The sequence below is a fragment of the Elephas maximus genome, chromosome 6 (assembly GCF_024166365.1).
Source record: "Elephas maximus indicus isolate mEleMax1 chromosome 6, mEleMax1 primary haplotype, whole genome shotgun sequence".
In the NCBI taxonomy this organism is placed as follows: Eukaryota; Metazoa; Chordata; class Mammalia; order Proboscidea; family Elephantidae; genus Elephas; species Elephas maximus.
The window spans coordinates 13940084-13959904 of NC_064824.1; the positions used below are offsets into that span (position 1 = coordinate 13940084).

The window sequence follows — 19821 nt, forward strand, 5'->3', positions numbered from 1 at the left end:
GCATTGACTGTGACACATGGCTACCTGTGTGCAGAGTAGAACTATGTTCCATAGGGTTTTCTATGCTATCATCTTTCAGAAGTAGATTACCAAGACCTTTATGCCAGGCACCTCTGCATGGACTCAAACCTCCAGCCTTTCAATTAGCAGCCGAGCACATTAACCGTTTGCACCATCTGACGACTCCTTATTGGAACACAGCCCTGCCCATTTCTCATGCGTTATCTATAGCTGCTTTGGGGCTATGAATACAGTGCTCAGGGGTCACAGCAAGGCCTGAATTATTTCATCTCTGGCTTTTTATGGAACAAGTTGCCACGCCCTGACTTAAACCAGCAGGAAAATCTCCCATGTGAAACTTTCAGGCCTAGCATTCACCAGGCCCTCAATGTGCCATTTTTTGTGAACCACACAGCTTACAGGTAGAAGAGAAGCCACTGAAGAAGGTCAGAGGTCAGCTGAAGTCAGCTACCGTCTCAGGCCAGAGCAGCAGCTCACCTGGGCAGACACAAAACACCTTTGCTCCATGCTTTGATCTGTCACTGCCCAGGCTGCCAGGGGGGGCCTCTTTCTGTAGTTTTTATCTTCCTCGTGCTCCCACCACCTCCCCGAGGACTTCCCACCCCTCTGTAATACAGGCACATGGAGCTCAGCTGCCCTGAAGAAATCCTTCACCTGCATGACACAGGTGTGGGAAGAAGACCCACCACAGGTACAGCCCCATGTCACACAGGCTTTCCCTGGAGACCTGCTGTTGGGACATCAGCTACCAGCCCCCACACTCAGAAAAACAGCAGTGCTCATCACTGGCGATTGGAGGAAGACTCATTAACTACCTGCGTTATGCAGATGACACGACCTCACTTGATGAAAGTGAAGAGGACTTCAAGCACTTACTAATGAAGATCAAAGACCACAGCCTTCAGTATGGATTGCACCTCAACATAAAGAAAACAAAAATCCTCACAACTGGACCAATGAGCAACATCATGATAAACGAAGAAAAGATTGAAGTTGACAAGGATTTCATTTTACTTGGATCCACAATCGACAGCCATGGAAGCAGCAGTCAAGAAATCCAAAGACACATTGCATTGGGCAAATCGGCTGCAAAGGACCTCTTTAAAGCATTGAACAGCAAAGATGTCACCTTGAAGACTAAAGGTGCACCTAACCCAAGCCATGGTATTTTCAATCACATCATATGCAAGTGAAAGCTAGACAATGAATAAGGAAGACCGAAGAAGAGTTGACACCTTTGAATTGTGGTGTTGGTGAAGAATATTGAATATACCATGGACTGCCAAAAGAATGAAAAAATCTGTCTTGGAGGAAGTACAACCAGAATGCTCCTTAGAGGCAAGGATGGTGAGACTGCATCTTACATACTTTGGACATGTTGTCAGAAGGGATGAGTCCCTGGAGAAGGACATCATGCTTGGCAGAGTACAGGGCCAGCGGAAAAGAGGAAGACCCTCAACGAGGTGGATTGGCACAGTGACTGCAACAATGATCTCAAGCATAACAGCAATTGTAAGGATGGCTCAGGACCGGGCGGTATTTCATTCTGTTGTGCATAGGGTCACTATGAGTCAGAACCAACTCAACGGCACCTAACAACAACATCACTGGTGCTGGAAAGGGGGGCGGGCACCTCCCTAATCATTAGCCTGTTAAAGCCTCTCAATCCTTCATAGGTTGTTAACCCCATTCCTAAGATCTGTAGGTGAAACCAGGGTTGAAGTGTGCCCACGTCTGACTCATCATAAAATGGTGAGCCCCAAGTCCATGTCCACTTTGTCTCTGCCCCTGTACCAGGGAGCCTGTGTCATACCCCACTGAGTGCCGCTATGTGCCAGGCCCTCATCTAGGTCCTGGGAACATGGCAGTGAATAAAATGGCAATAATCCAAAGGGGATTGCCTTCTAGTGGGGGTGGGTGGGCTTAAACAAGACACAAGAGTGGAATATCACTATGTCAGGTGGTGCTGAATGCTGCGGAGAACAGTCAAGCTAGGAAGGGAAATAGGGAGCCTAGAGGAGTTACAAGGGGGTGCCATTTTAAATAATGTGGCCAGAGAAGGCTTCACGTGGAGAGGTGATGTTTGAGGAAGACCTGAAGAAAGCTAGGTATCCAAATACACAGCGGTATCAAGACCTAATGGGCTCAGCAAGTACAAAGGCCCTGAGGTAGGAACAGGCCTGCCCTGATCAAGGAACAGCCAGGAGGCTCGTGTGGTGGCAGGGAGACGAGGAGATGAGGTCAGGCAGGTGAAATGGGGGAGAGATAATGGGACTATCCTCTGCCACCTGTTGTAGCATATGAAATTCTACCACCCCTCAGTCTGGGTCTTGAGGGAAGCCTGGCCACCTGGGCCTCTGTTTGTACTGGAATCACTTGCATGTACCAAAGCATGTTCACATTTCTTATCTCATTCTGTCATCACACAGCCTGGCACAGTGGAGGGTGAAGAGGGAGTTAGCAGGAAGAGAGATCTCTGTGCCCAGGGCAGGGCCATCGGTGCGCTTTCTCCTGGGGAGGAGAGTGGTGTTATGCACTTTCTTGAAAGAGGGGTCTGGGGCCTGAGTGATCCTGAGTAAATGACCTTAAACCTGTTGCCATCAAGTTGATTCTGAATCATAGCGACTCTAGAGGACAGAGTAGAACTGCTCCATAGGGTTGCCAAGGAGCGGTAGGCAGATTTGAATTGCTGACCTCTTGGTTAGCAGCCAAGCTCTTAACCACTGCGCCACCAGGGCTCCTAATGGCTTTGGAGAAGGGTTATAGTAACTTTCCCAAGACCACATCAATAGCAAATGGCAGAACCAGGACTAGAATTTGGAGTTGATTCCACAGACTCTCACCCTACGGGCTTCCCTCCAGGCAAATAGCATCTCCTCCATAGCACCATGTGCTTCCATACTCCCCTTCTAAGAGGACAAATAGCTCCATGCTAAAGCACTGCCCCCACCCCCATACACACACACACACACACACACTGATGACGAGACCTGAAAAGCTCCACCTTTGGGGGCTTGCCTCTTTGATGAGCTCTGTCTCTATGAGACTTTAGATGGGGTATGGTGGGGATCTCCTGACTCAGTCCTCAGTGGGGTGAACACATGTGGTCCTTCTCTGATGAGGGTCTTGGGGACCTTGTCTCTGAGTGGGAGAGGAGAGGGCCAACTCTGTCTTCAATGGCAGGACACGAGGCCCGTCTCTCAGCCCACCACTTGTTGGACTGTGTCTGAGTGTACAAGGGCGTTATATTTCTTCTGAGTACTGTTCTCCTCTCCTTTATTCACACTGGTGGAAGGAGCTGCTTGGCCCAGGCCTGACTGATAAGCCTCAGGCAGTAGGGCAGCAGACTGTGTGAGCAGAGCTGAGCCTCTTATCAGGTGGCTGCAGGGCATCTGGTGCCCCACCCCTTCAGGCCTAGGGCTGATAATGTTGGCTGGACCAGTACTCAGCAGTTGCCTTGTCCCCAGGGCCCTGCCCCTAGGAAATAGGGCCACTTATATGTGCTCAGTTTGCAAGACCAGGAACCTTCTTTAGTGTCTCAGACACCAACACACTCCGGTGGCCATAGGCAATAGGACCTGCTGGGGACAAGCAGGGACAAGGGTTTGATAAGGAGGCTGATGGAGAAGGTGCTCTAGAAAGGCCTGGGCCCTGCCATGGCAGTGGGGGTGGTGTCTCCCACGGGAGGGCGGTCATGCATGCGTTTGAGCCACTCAAATTCAACACATTGTGTTGGAGTCTTAGTGACCTGTAAGGGGGTTGGAGTCCGAGTGACCTGCAAGGGGGTCACATGGTAAAGGCAGGATGTGCAAGTGGATGATCGGGTAAGGACTCCGCCTTTTCTAAAACTTCGTTCCAATCTGGCTTGCACCTGTGACTCTGGGCTTGACCAGGGAGGCCCCAGGGCCTCCCTTCAGGGTTTCTTCTCCCTTAGGAGAAGTTCAGAAAAAGAACTGAACAGTCTGGAGATCTGGCATGCAGATTTGGGGAGTATTACACTAAAAAAAAAAAAATGTTGTTTATCAGAAATTCAAATTTAACTGAGCAGCCTGTATTTTATCCTGTGTTCCGTCTGTCAACCCAAAGAGGATGGGACCTGGTCATGGTGTTTTATAAGTGTCCTAGATGATTCTAAAGTACCACCAGGATTGAGAGCCACTAGTGAAGGATCCTGCTGTAAGCAAGTCCACACTCACTGTCTTAGGCCAGCTCCTGACTGCAAAGCCTCTGGTGGATCGAGCACACCTAGTCTTAGAACACATCCCAGTGAAGCTATCCCAGGCTACCTTCTTAGCCCACCCCTTCCACCCATCCCATGGGATGCCTCCCATAATGGATAAAAACCCATTTCTTTGAGTAAATTTGAAAATCCGAGGCCGGTCTTTATTTTTAATACATTTTAAATAATGTTAATTGTGAAAGTGATTCAATAGATAGATATAAATATGAAATAATAAATTATTATTCATAATTCTTCCACCTCTCCCACCATGCTGATGTTCCCTTCCCTTCATTAACTTTTATTCACCATCCTTACGGAACCTCAAACTGTCAAACCCCCAGCCTCTTGACGTTATCGAGTTTGCGCTCCTGAACTCCTCCCCCCCACCATCTCCTCTTCTGCATGCCCGCTGCCATCACCCATTGATCTCTCACTGTGTGATGCTGATCCTTTCTCTATAGCTTCCAAGCCTTCTTCCCACCCCCGTGCTACCTTAAAATTTCTAGAGACTCCCCTTTTCTATAATCACTTACCTGCATTGGCTGCTCATTGCCTACAAGACAAGACCAAGCTTCCTTAATCTGGTTTTCCAGACCTTTCATTGCCCGCTACTCATCCAAGCAGATGACTAGTATTGAATGTGGTAGGAACGCTGGAAGAAGTAATAAGACAAGGAAAAGAGAGGAAAATAAACTCACAATATGTACTGGGTTTAGCCATTCATATTCTTTCTTTCCTTTTCCTAAAAAACATAGTTCTTATATTTCCAAAAACAATACCAAAAAAGAATTACTTGAAAGGTAATAAAAGAAAAATTTCATTCATTTTAAACGAATTCAAAAGAATATAAGAATTTGAAATCTGTACTTCTTCAAACAATCTGATTTCTCTGGGCTCCCCCAGTCCTGATCTCTTAAATATAACTTACCTGAAAGTCAGGTAATATCTCTTTGGATATTTCTATTTCCACCGGTTTGCTTGTCTTTGCTTAAGCAAAGGCTTCTTGATTTTGTCAAAGAAGTTAATACACCAGTCTGACAAATAGTAAGTTGTGTTTGTCCTTGCCCTTCTTCCCCTAAGATTACATGTTAGGTTTCAAACCTGTTTCGGAAGCGCTAAGATCCTGATGAGCAATGATGACCAGCGCATCCTGTTTACCTCAGCAGCACTGGAATAGCAAGTGCGTTCCAGGTCACCCATTCCTGTTAGCCATTAGACATTGACCGGTCTTTTGACTTTAACCACACCATATGCACAATTCTGAAGGGAAAAAACATCTAAGCCTGTTGACTTTCTTTGATAAGTCTCCAAGGCATTTGTCACTTTCTATGAAAGAAATACTTAATTTAGATGGCAGTGCATTTATGTCATGGGATTTCAAAGTTATGTATGTGTTTATGGCATCTTTGCTTTTAAAATACTAACTTTGGGGAGATATAAATCACAGGACCGGGACAGTTGACTGTGAAGACAAAGCAGGGAGCTTGCCCAGGTGATGCATCAAGATATATTACGGAGTAACTTCATCAGCTAGGAAAATAGAGGGAGACAGGGGGGCAGTGAAGGGGGGGCATGAAAGAGAAAAGGTGTCTCCTCCCAGAGCACAGTGCCTCCATTTATAGGGAAGAGCCAGCACCAACCTGTCCGAATCAGGAGTCACAGTGTAGAGCAGCTCCTGGCTCCACTGCAGGCAGCAGAGTGAGGTGCTGAATCAGCCACTTCCTGAAGAAGGTCTTTTCCTGCCCTGAGGCCCAGAAGACAGGATTTGGAGAACAATGGAGGCCAACAGCAGGAAGCTTCACCCTTCCAAAGATAAACTAAGCACTCCCTGCCCACAACCCCACCACAGGGACCGGCCCCTGCAACATCAGCATCCGTTGTCTCCATTGTGTTCCCTCCTCCCCTGTGAGAGAGGGACTCAGGCAGGGGACTGGGGAGACAGGACTCAGTGCCACATCTTCCTGGCACCAAAAGCCACGCCCACTGTACCATGATTCAGGCTGCCTCTTTGAAGCAATTTAAGATGATTTTTGGAAAGAGCAGTGTATTGACACACTTTTGCCCTCTTCACCCCTGCCTTAGGCAATAAAAAAAAAAATACTCTCCCAATATTTAGATCAAAATGCACCCTCTCTTTCCTATCACCCTTTTCAAGCACTTCACAGAATAAGAAATAAATAGCAGCAGCATCGGTGACAAAATGTTGTTAGCTGCCTTGGAGTCAGGCCCTGGTCGTGGCGACCCCATCACAATGGAACAAACGATGCTCAATCCTACACCATCCCCATTAACAGCTGCAGATCAGACAGCTGTGGTCCATATGGTTTTCACTGACTGATTTGCAGAAGTAGACCACCCAGCCTTTCTTCCTAGTCTGTCCTAGTCTGGAAGCTCCACTGAAACTTGTTCAGCCTCAGAGCAACGTGCAAGCCTCCTCCGACAGACAGGCGATGGCTGTCAGTGGGATGCACGTGGTGCCTTGGTGGGGAATCAAATTCGGGTCTCCCACAATGAAGATGAGAATTCTACCACTGAACTACCAATGTCCCCTCTAACAATAACAATTAATATGTATTGCATATAAAGGAGCGCTTGGACACTAACCGAAAGGGTGATTTGAACTCCCCCATCAGTTACACAGGAGAATGGCCAGATGATCTGCTCCCATAAAGATTAAAGCCTAGGACACCCTATGGGGTAGCTCTACTCTGTCACATGGGGTCCCTCTGAGTCAAAAATTAACTTGACGGCATCTAATAAAAACAATATTGCATATAAACTGGATACCAGCCACTATTATGTCATGCTTCTATACATGCTGTCTCATTTGTTGCTCATCTGATACTCTAATCCTCCCATTTTACACATGAGAATATGAGGTTCAGTGTGCCTCTATGATGAGCAGGCTGTCCCTTCCTGCAGACCAATCTCAAATCTCTGAGGTGGTCTCTTGGGGCCACTCATTGGCTTGGGAGGAGGAGAAGCAACTCTGGGGAGCAGAGGGGAACAACTCCCTGTACCCTACATCCTTCTGAGACTCCTCCTCTGCCATCTCGTCACTAGCCTTCTCACCCACAAGCTGGTTCTGCTGTCTCTGGACGACACTGGCCTCCCTCAGCATGTTCTGTAGGGAAACGCAACTGCCTCTCTTTAGAATGTGGCATGAGTAGTGCTCCCATCCAAGGGCTTTACCTGAGGCTGTGGCTGGAAATCTGAGGCAGGGGTGTTCCTTGTCATACCTGCTGCCGTCGCCATCCTGTGTGCCTTCTGACACAGGGCCCTGCACTCCTGCCTGTCAGACCTCTGAAGGAAGGGGAAAACATTTTCTGCACCCTAATCACCAACTGATGAGCCTTCCGGGAACCCAGTAACAAAGCATGGCTAACCAAATCATCATTATTTACACATGCAGCCTGACTGAGGACATTTAGTCATGTAATTGGGTACCTAATTATGCTGAAAATACAATTATATGATTTTTAAGTGAATTAAGTCCTCCAGAGAAGTCGTAAAGATTAGCACATGCTATCCAGCTGGAGAGCAAGCAGGGCTGCAGAGGGCACATCAGCCGACTTGGGGCACACAGAGGTCGGTAGTCTGTACTTGAACCACATGTGCGATGGCATGTGTGCATGCACACACAGACAGACACCCACATACACACCCTTACACACACAGGCACGCTGATACACATAGACACACAGACACAGACACATAGTCACACACATTCACAAACACACAGACATAGACAGACATTCAGGTATACACACTCAGACACACAAAGACACTCATACACACACAGATACACACAAGCATGCAGGCACACACAGACACTCACACAGACTCACACACAGAAAGACATTCAGACACATACACTCAGACACACACACTGAGTCACACAGAGATACTCAGATGCACACACACACACACTCACACATGTCTGTATCCCCAGGCCTCTACAAAGGGCTAGTACATACCAGAAACTTAATAAATAGCATCCATTAACATAATTGGAAGCTTAGTGTACATCTGCTGAGTGACCATTTAACGGCTGACTTGGAAGATCATACAGATGTCGTTTATCCAGCGTGTGAGAGGCAGGTTTGTAGAAAAAAAGTGAAATGATAAAAGTCAGGGGTCAGAGGATACTTTATGCAACATCACATATTCTTTGACACGGTTTGGTGTCAAATGTTGAGGTGTAAAATACAATCCGTGCTCTCTCGTAGCTCAAAAATCAGTGGAGGGACAGGCAACAGCAAAGTGTCGTAGTGAAGGAGTAAGCAACTTGTTGGGCAACTATTGCCTAGGGACCAAATCCAACCCAGGGTGGGTTTTTGTGTGGCAACTAGCTAAGAATGGCTTATTATGTTTTTATATGGTTGTTAAAAAAAGAAAAGCAACAATAAAAGAAAAAGAAAGAAAAGGAGAACATACAACAGAGGCCATGTATGGGCTATAAAGCCTAAAATTTTACAATCTGGACCCTTATAAAAAGGATTGCCACCCCTGCAGGAAGAGAGGAAGGAGCACACAGTCCTTGTGGAGAAATCAAGGGAAGCTTCTTGGAGGAGGTGATGGTGATCTAAACTTAGCCCTGGTCCTCTTCTCTTCTTCATTCACAGTCATTTGCCCCGTAGTGGTACGTGCGGTCTAGATGCTGAAGACTCCTTTGGCTAAGCCTCTAGCCCTTCCCTGAGTTTCCGATGCCTATATCTAACTGCCTGCAGTACAAACCAACATAGCATGTCCTGCCCCAAGTACTGGATTCCTCATCCTCCCTCCCTCCGACCCCTGCCGATTTCCTCCTCCCAGACCTCCCCTTCCTAGTAAATAGCAACTTTATCCTTGCTCTGAAAAATCTTGACTCTTTTTTTTTTTTTTTGCACACTTTACATTAATCCATCAGCAAAATTTGCTGGCCCTCCTTTCCAGATATGTCCAAAACCTTACCAGTCCTGACCACCTATACCGCCACTGTCCATGTCCAAGCCACCACAGACCCTGGCCTGCACTGTGGCCATGTCTCTTCCCTCCTGACCCTGGAGACCATTCTTGGCACAGCAGCCAGGGTGACTTGACCAGGCTCCCACATGTGAACAGATCATATGGAGACTTCCGTGACTCCCTGTCACTCTCAAATGATAGAATGTTCCTTACTGTGACTTGAACCCCACATGGGCTGTTCCTCGAGTCCTCTCCACTGTGTCTTCTACCACTTTGCCCCTCGCTCACTCTGCTAGGCCACAGTCTACTTGTTCATCCTGGAAGCTGCCTCACCTGCTCCAGTCTCCGGCAGGCACTAGCTGACCTCTGCCTGAAACACTCTTCCCTCCAGTGTCTGTGGGACTCACTGTCTTGTTCACTTCAAATGTCACCTCCCCAGAGAGCAAGGAAAAGGGGGAGAAGGGGGGCTTTTCAGGGAGGGTACTCAGGGGAGCCCTCTCTGAGCAGGTAATATTTCCTTTATAGCATGTATCACCCCCTAACCTTCTACCATACATCCACATTTTAAACCAGCTATCATCACCTCCCACCATTGGTCTCTCAGTTTGTAATACTGCAGTGGCTGTTGTGTTGCTGTGATGCTGGAAGCTATGCGACCAGTATTTCAAATACCAGTAGGGTCACCCGTGGTGGACAGGTTTCAGTAGAGCTTCCAGGCTAAGACAGATTAGGAAGAAGAACCTAGCAATCTACTTATAAAAAAGTTGGCCAGTGAAAACCTTATGAATAGCAGTAGAACATTGTCTGATATAGTGCTGGGAGCTGAGCCTCCTCAGCCTGGAAGTCACTCAAAATATGACTGGGAAAGAGCTGCCTCCTTAAAGTAGAGAAAACCTTAGTGATGTGAATGGAGTAAAGTTTTCGGGACCTTCATTTGCTGATGTGGCACAACTTAAAATAAGAGCAAACAGCTGCAAACATCCTTTAATAATCAGGATGTGGAATGCACGAAATACGAATCAAGAAAATTGGAAGTGGTCAAAAGTGAAATAGAATGCATAAAGATTGATATCCTAGCCATTAGTGACTTGAAATGGACTGGTAGTGGCCATTTTGAATCAGACAATCACATGGTCTTCTGTGTCAGGAATAACATATTGAAAAGGAATGGCATTGCATTCATTGTCAAAAAGAACATTTCAAGATCTGTCCTGAAGTACAACACTGTCCATGATAGGATGATATCCATATGCTTACAAGGAAGACCAGTTAATACGACTATTATTCAAATTATGCACCAACCACTAAGGTCAAGGATAAAGAAACGGAAACCATTTACCAACTTCTGCTGTCTGAAAATGATCAAACGTGCAACCAAGATGCATTGGTAATTACTAGGGATTGAAATGTGAAAGTTGGAAACAAGGAAGAAGGATTGGTAGTTGGAAAATACGGCCTTGGTGATAGAAATGACGCCAGAGTCCTCATGATAAAATTTTGCAATACAACAACCTATTCATTGTAAGTGCTTTTTTTTTAACAATATAAATGTCAGCTATACACATGTGCCTCACCGAATGGAATGCACAAGAAACTAGTCGACTACATCTGTGTAAAGAGATGATGGAGAAGGTCAATATTATCAGTAGGAACGAGGCCAAGGGCCAACTGTAGAAAAGACCTTTAATTGCTCATAAGCAAGCTCAAATTGAAGCTGATAAAACAGGTCCGCAGAGCCAGTATATGACCTTGAGCATAATCCATCTGAATTCAGAGACCATCTCAGGAATAGATTTGATGCATTGAACACTGATGGACACAAACAGATTTGACACATTGAACACTAATGACCGAAGACCAGACGAGTTGTGGGATGACATCACGGACATCATATAAGAACAAAGCAAAAGGCATTAAAAAGACAGGAAAGAAAGAAAAGACCAAAATGGATGTCCGAAGAGACTGAAACTTGCTCTTGAACATGGAGTAGGTAAAATGAACAGAAGAAATGATCACATAAAAGACCAGAACAGATTTCAAAGGGCAGCTCAAGAGACAAAGTATTATAATGAAATGTGCAAATGCCTGGAATTAGAAAACTAAAAGAGAAGAACACACTTGGCATTTCTCAAGCTGAAAGAAGTGAAGAAAAAATTCAGGCCTCGAGTTGCAATTTTGAAGGATTCTATGGGCAAAACATTGAATGGTGCAGAAAACCTTAAAAGAAGATGGTTGAAATACACAGAGTCACTCTACCAAAAAGAATTGGTTGACGTTCAACCATTTCAGGAGGTAGCATATGATCAATAACCAATGGTACTGAAGGAATATAACCAAAGTGTACTAAAGGCATTGGTGGAAAACAAGGATCCAGGAATTGATGGAATATCAATTGAGATGTTTCAAGAAACAGGTGTAGTGCTCGAGGTGCTCACTCATTTCTGCCAAGAAATTTTGAAGACAGCCACCTGGCCAACTGACTGGAAGAGAACCATATTTGTGCCCATTTCAAAGAAAAGTGACCCAAGAGAATACAGAAATTATCAAATAGTATCATTAATATCACAGGAAAGTAAAATTTTGCTGAAGATAATTCAAAAGTGATTGCAGCAATACATGGACAGTGAATTGCCAGATATTCAAGCCAGATACAGAAGAAGATGTGGAACAAAGGATATCATTACTGATGTCAGAGAGATCTTGGCCGAAAGCAGAGAACACTAGAAAGATGTTTACCTGTGTTTTATTGACTGTATGTGGATACTAACAAATTATGGATAACATTGTGAAGAATGGGAATTCCCGAACACTTAATTGTTCTCATGTGGACACTGTACATAGACCAACAGGCAGTCATTCTAACAGAATGAGGGGATACTTAGTGGTTTAAAATCAGAAAAATGTGTGCATCAGGATTGTATCCTTTCACCATACTTAGCATGCTGAGCAAATAATCTGAGAAGCTGGACTATATGAAGAAGAACTCAGCATCAGGACTGGAGGAAGACTCATTAACTACCTGAGGTATGCAGATGACCCAAACTTGCTTGCTGAAAGCAAAGAGGACTTGAAGCACTTACTGATGAAGATCGAAGACTACAGCCTTCAGTATGGATTACATCTCAACATCAAAGAAAAATCCTCAAAATAGGACCAATAAGCAACATCATGTTAAACGGAGAAAAGATTGAAGTTGTCAAGGATTTCATTTTACTTGGTTCTACAATTAACCCCTGTGGATGCAGCAGTCAATAAATGAAACATCTCATTGGGCTAATCTGCTGCAGAAGTTCTCTTGAAAGTGTTAAAAAGCAAAGATACCCGCCTCAAGCCATGGTGTTTTCAATCACCTTATATGCACATAAAAGCTAGACAAGGAATAAGGAGGACTGAAGAACTGATGCCTTTGAATTATGGTGTTGGTGAAGAATATTGAATATACCATGAGCTTCTAGAAGAACAAACAAATCTGTCTTGGAAGAAACAAAGCCAGAATGTTCCTTAGAAGCAAGCATGGAGAGACTTTATCTCAAGTACTTTGGACATGCTATCAGGAGGAGCCAATCACTGGAGAAGGATATCATGCTTGGTAAAGAAATGGATCATAGAAAAAGAGGAAGAATCTCAATGAAATGGATTCACACAGTGGCTGCAACAATGGGCTCCAACACAGCGATGATTATGGGGATGTTGCAGGACTTAGCAGTGTTTTGTTCTGTTGTACATAGGGTCGCTATGAGTAGGAGCCAACTCAAGGGCACCTAACAACATCACCTGCTCCCTCCACTAGAATGGAAGCTCCCTAAGGGCAGGGGCTTTATGCTATTTATTGTTGTGTCCTCAGGTTCTAGAACAGGGCCTGGAACATAGTGGGCACCGGCTGAACAGCTGTTGAATGGATGAATCTGAAATGAGCTTTGGAGTCCAGCAGATCTGGCTTCAACTCTCACCTCCCTGGTAACCACAGTGTGGCTTGAGCAAGTTACCCAACCTCTTTGAGTCTTATTTTCCTTGTCTGTAAAATAGCAGAAGTTTTAACAGCCTCTTCAATGATTCTTATAAGAAATAGAAACAGCATTTTTGTTGTTATATGCCATTGAGTCGATTCCGACTCATAGGTACCCTACAGGACAGAGTAGAACTGCCCCATAGAGTTTCCAAGAAGAGGCTGGTGGATTTGAATGGCTGGAACTTTTGGTTAACACTCAAGCTCTTAACCCCTGTGCCGCCAGGGCTACAGAAACAACACAGGCAATTGTAAAGTGAGCCCACCAGGAAAGGAGACTTCTAGTGAGAAGGGGTGTTAGAGAATGCCTCAAGAAATCAGGTCATTGGTGATGCGCATCAGGGGGCAGCCTAACCTCAGGGCACTTCCCAACCTTCCCAGAGAAATTAGTGGAAGAACAGACAAAGGCCCTTCTCATGGGGCACCATTCCCTGGGGTGAGGACTGCTTTTGTGGGGGTCCGGGGAGGTAACATTTCTCTTCAAAAAATGCTTCAAAGGCAGCCAGGTGTCTAGGGTTAGCACCAGGGTAAAGGCATCATAACACTAGCCTCTGATCTTTCCTGCGAGAGAGGCCGGGTCCTCAGCCTCGCCTCCTCTCCACGCTTGAAATTAGGTTGGAGAACTATTGCTGGTTGGTTTCCTGGGTGAGCACTGTCCTTTTGGGCCTCAGATCTCCTGGCAAAGCATAGCTGCTCCTTGCGGGATGTTTTCCCCACCACATGTGCGTTTAACCAAGCAATTCCTGGATCTCGCTCACCCCCAGGTGCCTCATCCTGGGCTGGGATGTGAGAGTCACTAACCCCGAGGAGTGAGTGATGGGTTGTGCCTGAAAGGGGTCCATGCATCAGCCTCAGTGAGGAGACACCAGCAGGGCTAAGGGCCAGGGGAGGCCAGGTGTGCACCTGCACGCGTGTGCATGCGTGAGTATGCATATGTGCACACATGTGCATATATGTGCAATGTGACTGTGTATGTGCTCTGTATGCATGTCTGTGCACGTGTGTGTGCCCGCGTGTGTGCCCCTGTGTGTGCGAGTGGCATACATGATGTGTGCATACCCACGTCTACATGCATGCGTGCCAGTGTGTGTGTATGCGTGGATGTGGGTGTGTATGTGCACACGTGTGAACAAGATGTGGAATGCATCTTATGTAGGAATTTCAATGACTTAAAGCTGAAGAAAATAAGCAATCAGTGCCCTCACATTTAAAAGAGGCTGTAGACACATCCCAGAAGATGTCCAAGCCAGTCCACCGGCCACCCCTGAAAGTTGTCTGAGAGAAGGCTAGACTGACGTTATGGAGAGCAGAACAGAAGGGAATCCATAGGAGACCATCCCGCAGTGTTGCCCCCCACAAAGTCATTTTGGCCTTCCCCGCCTGCAGCCTGGTGAGGAGGGGTCCCAGAGACCCCTCAGAGCAACGAGCCTGCATGCCAGCTGGAGCTGGCACCCACTCCTGGAGTCGCTCCTGCCTGTGTGGGAGAACCAGTGGACATCTCAGCACATGTGAGGGATCTGATGTTAGGGCAAAGCAGACGGTAGAGTAGGCACAGTCTCAGCACAACCCCACCTGGCAGAGCAGGGGGTGGAGGCACTGGGCATGACTTCTGAAAAGTGCCCCACCCAGGAGAGCCTGGCCCAGGCTGGGTGACTGCATAGAAGCCAGGGGCTTTCCCACCAGGGTAGGCCTGAGGGGATGTCAGTCAGTTCCCTTCCTTGTTGCTCACAAGATGTTGTTGTTATTGTTGTTAGCTGCCATTGAATTGGGCCCCCAACTCATGGTGACTCCTTGCACAACGGAATGAAACACTACCCAGGCCTGTGCCATCCCCATGACTGACTGGGGGTAGAACCATTGTGATCCACAGGGTTTTCAGTGGCTGATTTTCGGAGGCAGATCACCAGGCCCTTCTTCCTAGGCCTCTCTTAGTCTGGAAGCTGCTCTGAAACCTGTTCCACATCATAGCAACACACAGGCCTTCACTGACAGGTGGGTAGCGGCTGTACACGAGGTGCATTGGCCAGGAATTCTCCAGCATGGAAGGTGAGAATTCACCACTGAAACACCACTGCCCCCGCCCCCGAACCAACCACTGCCAAGGTCAAGTAGAAAGACCCTCTCCCTCCGCTCCCCTCCCCAGTGCAAGTCAGGAGGGTCCAGAGCAGCAGAGCCCGTGGGAGTAAGGGGGAAAGAGCTGCCAGGGCCTTTCCCTGTGGATCAGGCTGAGCACACAGGGGGAGCTTTAAATCAGGTGTGAGAAACCAATTTCTGCTTTAACTGGACTTTTCTTCCCTTTGAGGTGACCACAAATTATGGACCTGGCCAAGATGCAGAAAGGGAGAAAGACCATGCAGCGGAATATATTTGAGGGGCATGGACGGGAGGAGAGGGACGCTGTGTCCTGTTGTAGGTCCATGCCCTCTTCCCCAGGCTGCCTCCCCTGCGTGGCTGGGGCCCTCCTCTGCCTCCTGCCTCCTTGCCATAGGCAGAACTGTGGAAATGGGAATGAAAGTCAAATAGGGAATGAAGAGTTGCTTATCCATGTCTTTAGGCCTAACTTGTTAAGGGGGCGTGAAGTAAACCTGCTGACAAAGTTTGCTTGTAGTCCATTTGTACCTCATTCCCCCCAAACAATATAAAGAGTCACAGTGGAAGCCTCAGGCCAGCTCAGGAACTTGCTTAGAGAGATGGTGTAACTCAGCCCAGTGCTGGGTGGAGTGCTGGGTCCTGGAGGCAGGTGGACAGAGGAGGAAGCAGGTTCTGAACAGACAGCCCAGGGAAAGCTGTACCCACAGAGAGGGGCCTGTGGTCTGCACGGCTGCAAACCAACGGGAGAGCCAGGCAGTGCTGGCCAGGAGAGTCTCCAAGGGTCATTTCCAATCTGAAGTGCTAGGATCCTAACAACTGATGAGTGCACGCTCACTGCAATGTCAGCAATGCTGCCTGTTAGTTGCTTTCAAGTTGGCATCTTACCAGGTTGGACAAAGAATTATGAACACAAGTCTCAGCAAGGTCATTCAGAGAGAGTGGCCATGGCTCCACTGCCCAACAATGACCCAAGGGTGGTGAGTGGAGACATAGGAGAGAGGGTCTGGATGCAGTGAGGCAAGACAAGTAGGGGCTGGGGTCTGCGACTTTTGCCGACCTGCTAGGCCAAGGCTTGGAAGGTTCTGTGAAATGACAACTGGTTCTGAAGATCCACCCATCTCTTAGCTGTAAGAGCAACACACATGGATGTTTAGAAAGTACAGAAAATTATACTTTCTAAAACAATACCCCACACAGTTCCCCATCCACCATCCATTACCAGTTTAGGTGTATTTTCTTTCGTTCCTTTTTCTAGAACCTTTTGCATAGTTAACGTGATTAATATTTACAGGGTCCTGTTCCTTTCGCTTAGCATCCCCCCATAAGTACTTCCTCTTTTCACTAAGAGTCCCCATATATCACTTTAATCACTGCCTAATCATGGGTGGATCACAATTTGCATAACCAGTTCCCAAATGTGGCGTGTTGAGCTCCTTCTCTCTTTTTATCTTCCACTTGAAACCACGTTGTCATAAGCTTTCCTGTACATAAATTTTTATTTCCTTTTCAGATCATTTCTCTTGGATCAATTACGAGAGGTGGATTTTCTGATTATCAGAGTGATATATTTGCCAAATAGCATATGAGAACATTAAGTACCCATTTTTGAGAATCCTACTCTCCCCGAGGTTGTACCAGTATTATTGACAATAATAATAACTAGTATTCAAATGGCCCAACCTATGCTGGACCCTGTACCAGATGCTTACCACACACCTACTCCCAACGACTCTATAAAGTAGCACCACCACCATTTTACATATGTGGAAACTGAGGCTAGAGAAGCCACATCACCCCCTAAGACTGCACAGGGGTGAGGGTCAGAGGGATCACTCCGTGCCTAGTGGGGCAGGAGGGGTGTGGACACGGAAAGGAGCATCCCTCACTACATGTGTGCACATATGCTTTCCACCCCTACAACAAGGTTGGTATTGTGATCCTTGCTCTACAGAGGCAGGAACCAAAGCCAGCTCGTAGCAAATGTTTTGCTGAATATCATATGCTGTCAACGGGTCCAGCCAGGGTTTGAGCCAAATGCAGACAGCCACAGATGTGGACAGTGAACAGTGCAGTGAGATTCCTGGGTTCCCAGAAGGGATAGGCTTTCAAACAAGCAGCAGTTGTTATTCAGTGCCAGGCACAGGGCCCAACACTGGGGATGGAGCTGTGAGCAAGACAAAGACAGTCCCTAGTCTTCTAGAAGGAGCCCTAGTGGCCCAGTGGTTAACAGCAATGCTGCTAACCAAAAGGTCAGCGATCTGTTTCCCTAAAAATTACAGCCTTGGAAACCCTATAGGGCAGCTCTACTCTGTCCTACAGAGTTGCTGTGAATCTTAGTCGACCAGACAGCAGTGGGTTAGGCTTGCAGAGCTCACTGTAGGGTAGGGGCTGCCATCTTGGAGAGAGTGGCGAAGGAAAGCCACAGGGCAGTACTTTGGGTACTTACGAAAGGTGCCAGGGGCCTCTCATGCCTGTCCAATCTCAGGTCAAGACAATTCTAACCCCAGCCACAAGCCTGGGCATAAATAATACCTGGCTCTGTCACATACCCACTCACTCCCAGGCTGTCCGTAGATACCCACCCCCATTCCACATCTCACCCATCACCCAGCAAGAGATAGACTTCTATTTCAGGCTCCTTAACCCAACTCTAGACCAGCCTTGAATTTTCTGGGCCACTCTGAGCCTGCCAGCCTACCCCCTTGTATTTGCTGCTGGCTGAATGGAAACAGCGCAAGGGAGCGCAGCCAGTGGGAGCTGTCACATCCACCGTCTCCAGAGGAGAGAGGTCCATGTCCAGGCACAGGAGCCCAGGTGGCATGGAAGGACAAGTAGACACCTGGGGGGACACTGACAGGGAGAGGGAGGACTGCCATGGGTGCTGAGCTCTCTGCTAGGAATGGCTACACTCTTGTCTCTACAGCAAACTCTTACTTATCCATCAATGGCCAACCTTGGAGCCCTTCTCTTACACCAACAGTTCTCTACCCCAGCATGCATCAGAAAACCCTGGAGGGTTTGTTACCACACACATTGCTGGCCCACCCAGTGTTCCTGACCAGTAGGTCAAGGGGGCCTGATAATTTGCATTCCTAACACATACAGGGGATGCTAAGGCTGCTGGTCTGGGGTCTTACCTATCTCCACCTTCCCAGACTGCCCTGAGCTTCCTCTTCTGTGCCGTTCTGAACTCCGTGGTGCTCTGGCAGTGCTGAATTGTCACTTCTCTGGTACTCATCACGTCATGGATGTGTGGCTTGTACAAATTCGACTCTGCATGCCTGGAAGAGTGGGGGGTGAAGAAAGGCAATCTAAACAGAGCAGGCTTTGCTGCCCACCATTCCCCTCTGTGTAAGCTCTAGAGGGGGTCCAGTCTTGGGGGGGTGCTCCATTAGTGATCCCTCAGTGGTCTCAGGGGCCGCCTGCCTCCCCAGACCAGCAAGCCTGGCCGGGAGTGCTTCTAATGTTTCAAGGTACAGATTTGGGTACAAAGTGCCAAATTACAAGCCATGAAATTCACCCAAAGTGATTCAAGTGCCTCATCTGGTTCTTACCTAGCTTACCTAGGCTCTGGGCTGGGCAGTGTCCTGCAGGGCTAAGCGCTCTGGACCCAGGCTGCCTGGATGTGAACACTCATTTACTCTATGATCCAGGAAAACAGCGACACTTTTCTGGGACTCGGCTTCCAAATCTATAAAACGGAGATAATAATAAGTCCTGCCAAATAGGGCTGTCACAGGGACTAAATGAATTAAAACATGTTAACATACTGTCAAGAGTACCTGGCCATGGTTAAGAGATTGGCTGCTAACCAAAAGGTCGGCGGTTCAAATCCTGCTCCTTGGAAACCCTATGGGGCAGTTTTACTCCGTGCTCTAGGGTCTCTATGAGTCATAATGGACTCGACTGCAATGGATTTTGTTCCACAGAACTATGTATTCTACCACCCATCTGTCTGTTTTGCTGTGGTGGCGTTGCATTGCTAGGATGCTAGAAGCTTTGCCATCAGTATTTCAAATACCAACAGGGTCGTCCATGGTGGATAGGTTTCAGCAGTGTTTCCAGACTAAGACAGACTAGGAAGAAAGGCCTGGCAATCTACTTCTGAAAATTAGCCAATGAAAACTCTATGCATCACAACAGAATCTTGCAATATAGTGCTGGAAGATGAGCCCTCTATATTGGAAGGCACTCAAAATATACAGTGGCTGCAACAGTGGACTTGAGTATACCAACCAGGCAATGTTTAATTCTGTTGTGCATGGGGTTGCCGGGAGTCATAGCCAGCTCGACAGCAGCTAACAACAGCTGTGTGCTAGATGCCGTGTCATAGGTGCTCATGTTCACACACTGTGTCTCAGAGTCAGCACCACCTGAGCTTCCCCTCCTCCTGCCCCAGGTCTCTCTACTGTGAAGCCTCTGAAACCTGAGTCCTCCCCGTTCCCCTCCCTCCCTGGTTCCTGCTTCCCCTTGCCCTGACTCTTGGTGTGTGCCCATTTTGTCCTCTCCCCCAACTCCCCTGTCCCCTTAGCCT

At 47.3% G+C, this 19821-nt stretch overlaps 1 protein-coding gene and 1 long non-coding RNA gene across 3 annotated transcripts in view; one reads left to right on the forward strand and one right to left on the reverse strand.

Moving 5' to 3' along the window:
• LOC126078516 (uncharacterized) overlaps positions 1 to 4882 on the reverse strand; it is a 296796-nt gene extending 291914 nt beyond the window's left edge. For both annotated transcript variants that reach the window (XR_007518068.1, XR_007518067.1), the window contains exon 1: positions 4777 to 4882. This is a non-coding gene — a long non-coding RNA (uncharacterized LOC126078516). The remainder of the gene's footprint in view (positions 1 to 4776) is intronic.
• Positions 1 to 19821, forward strand: part of GYPC (glycophorin C (Gerbich blood group)) — a 42506-nt gene that overhangs the window by 18830 nt on the left and 3855 nt on the right. The window lies entirely within an intron of this gene.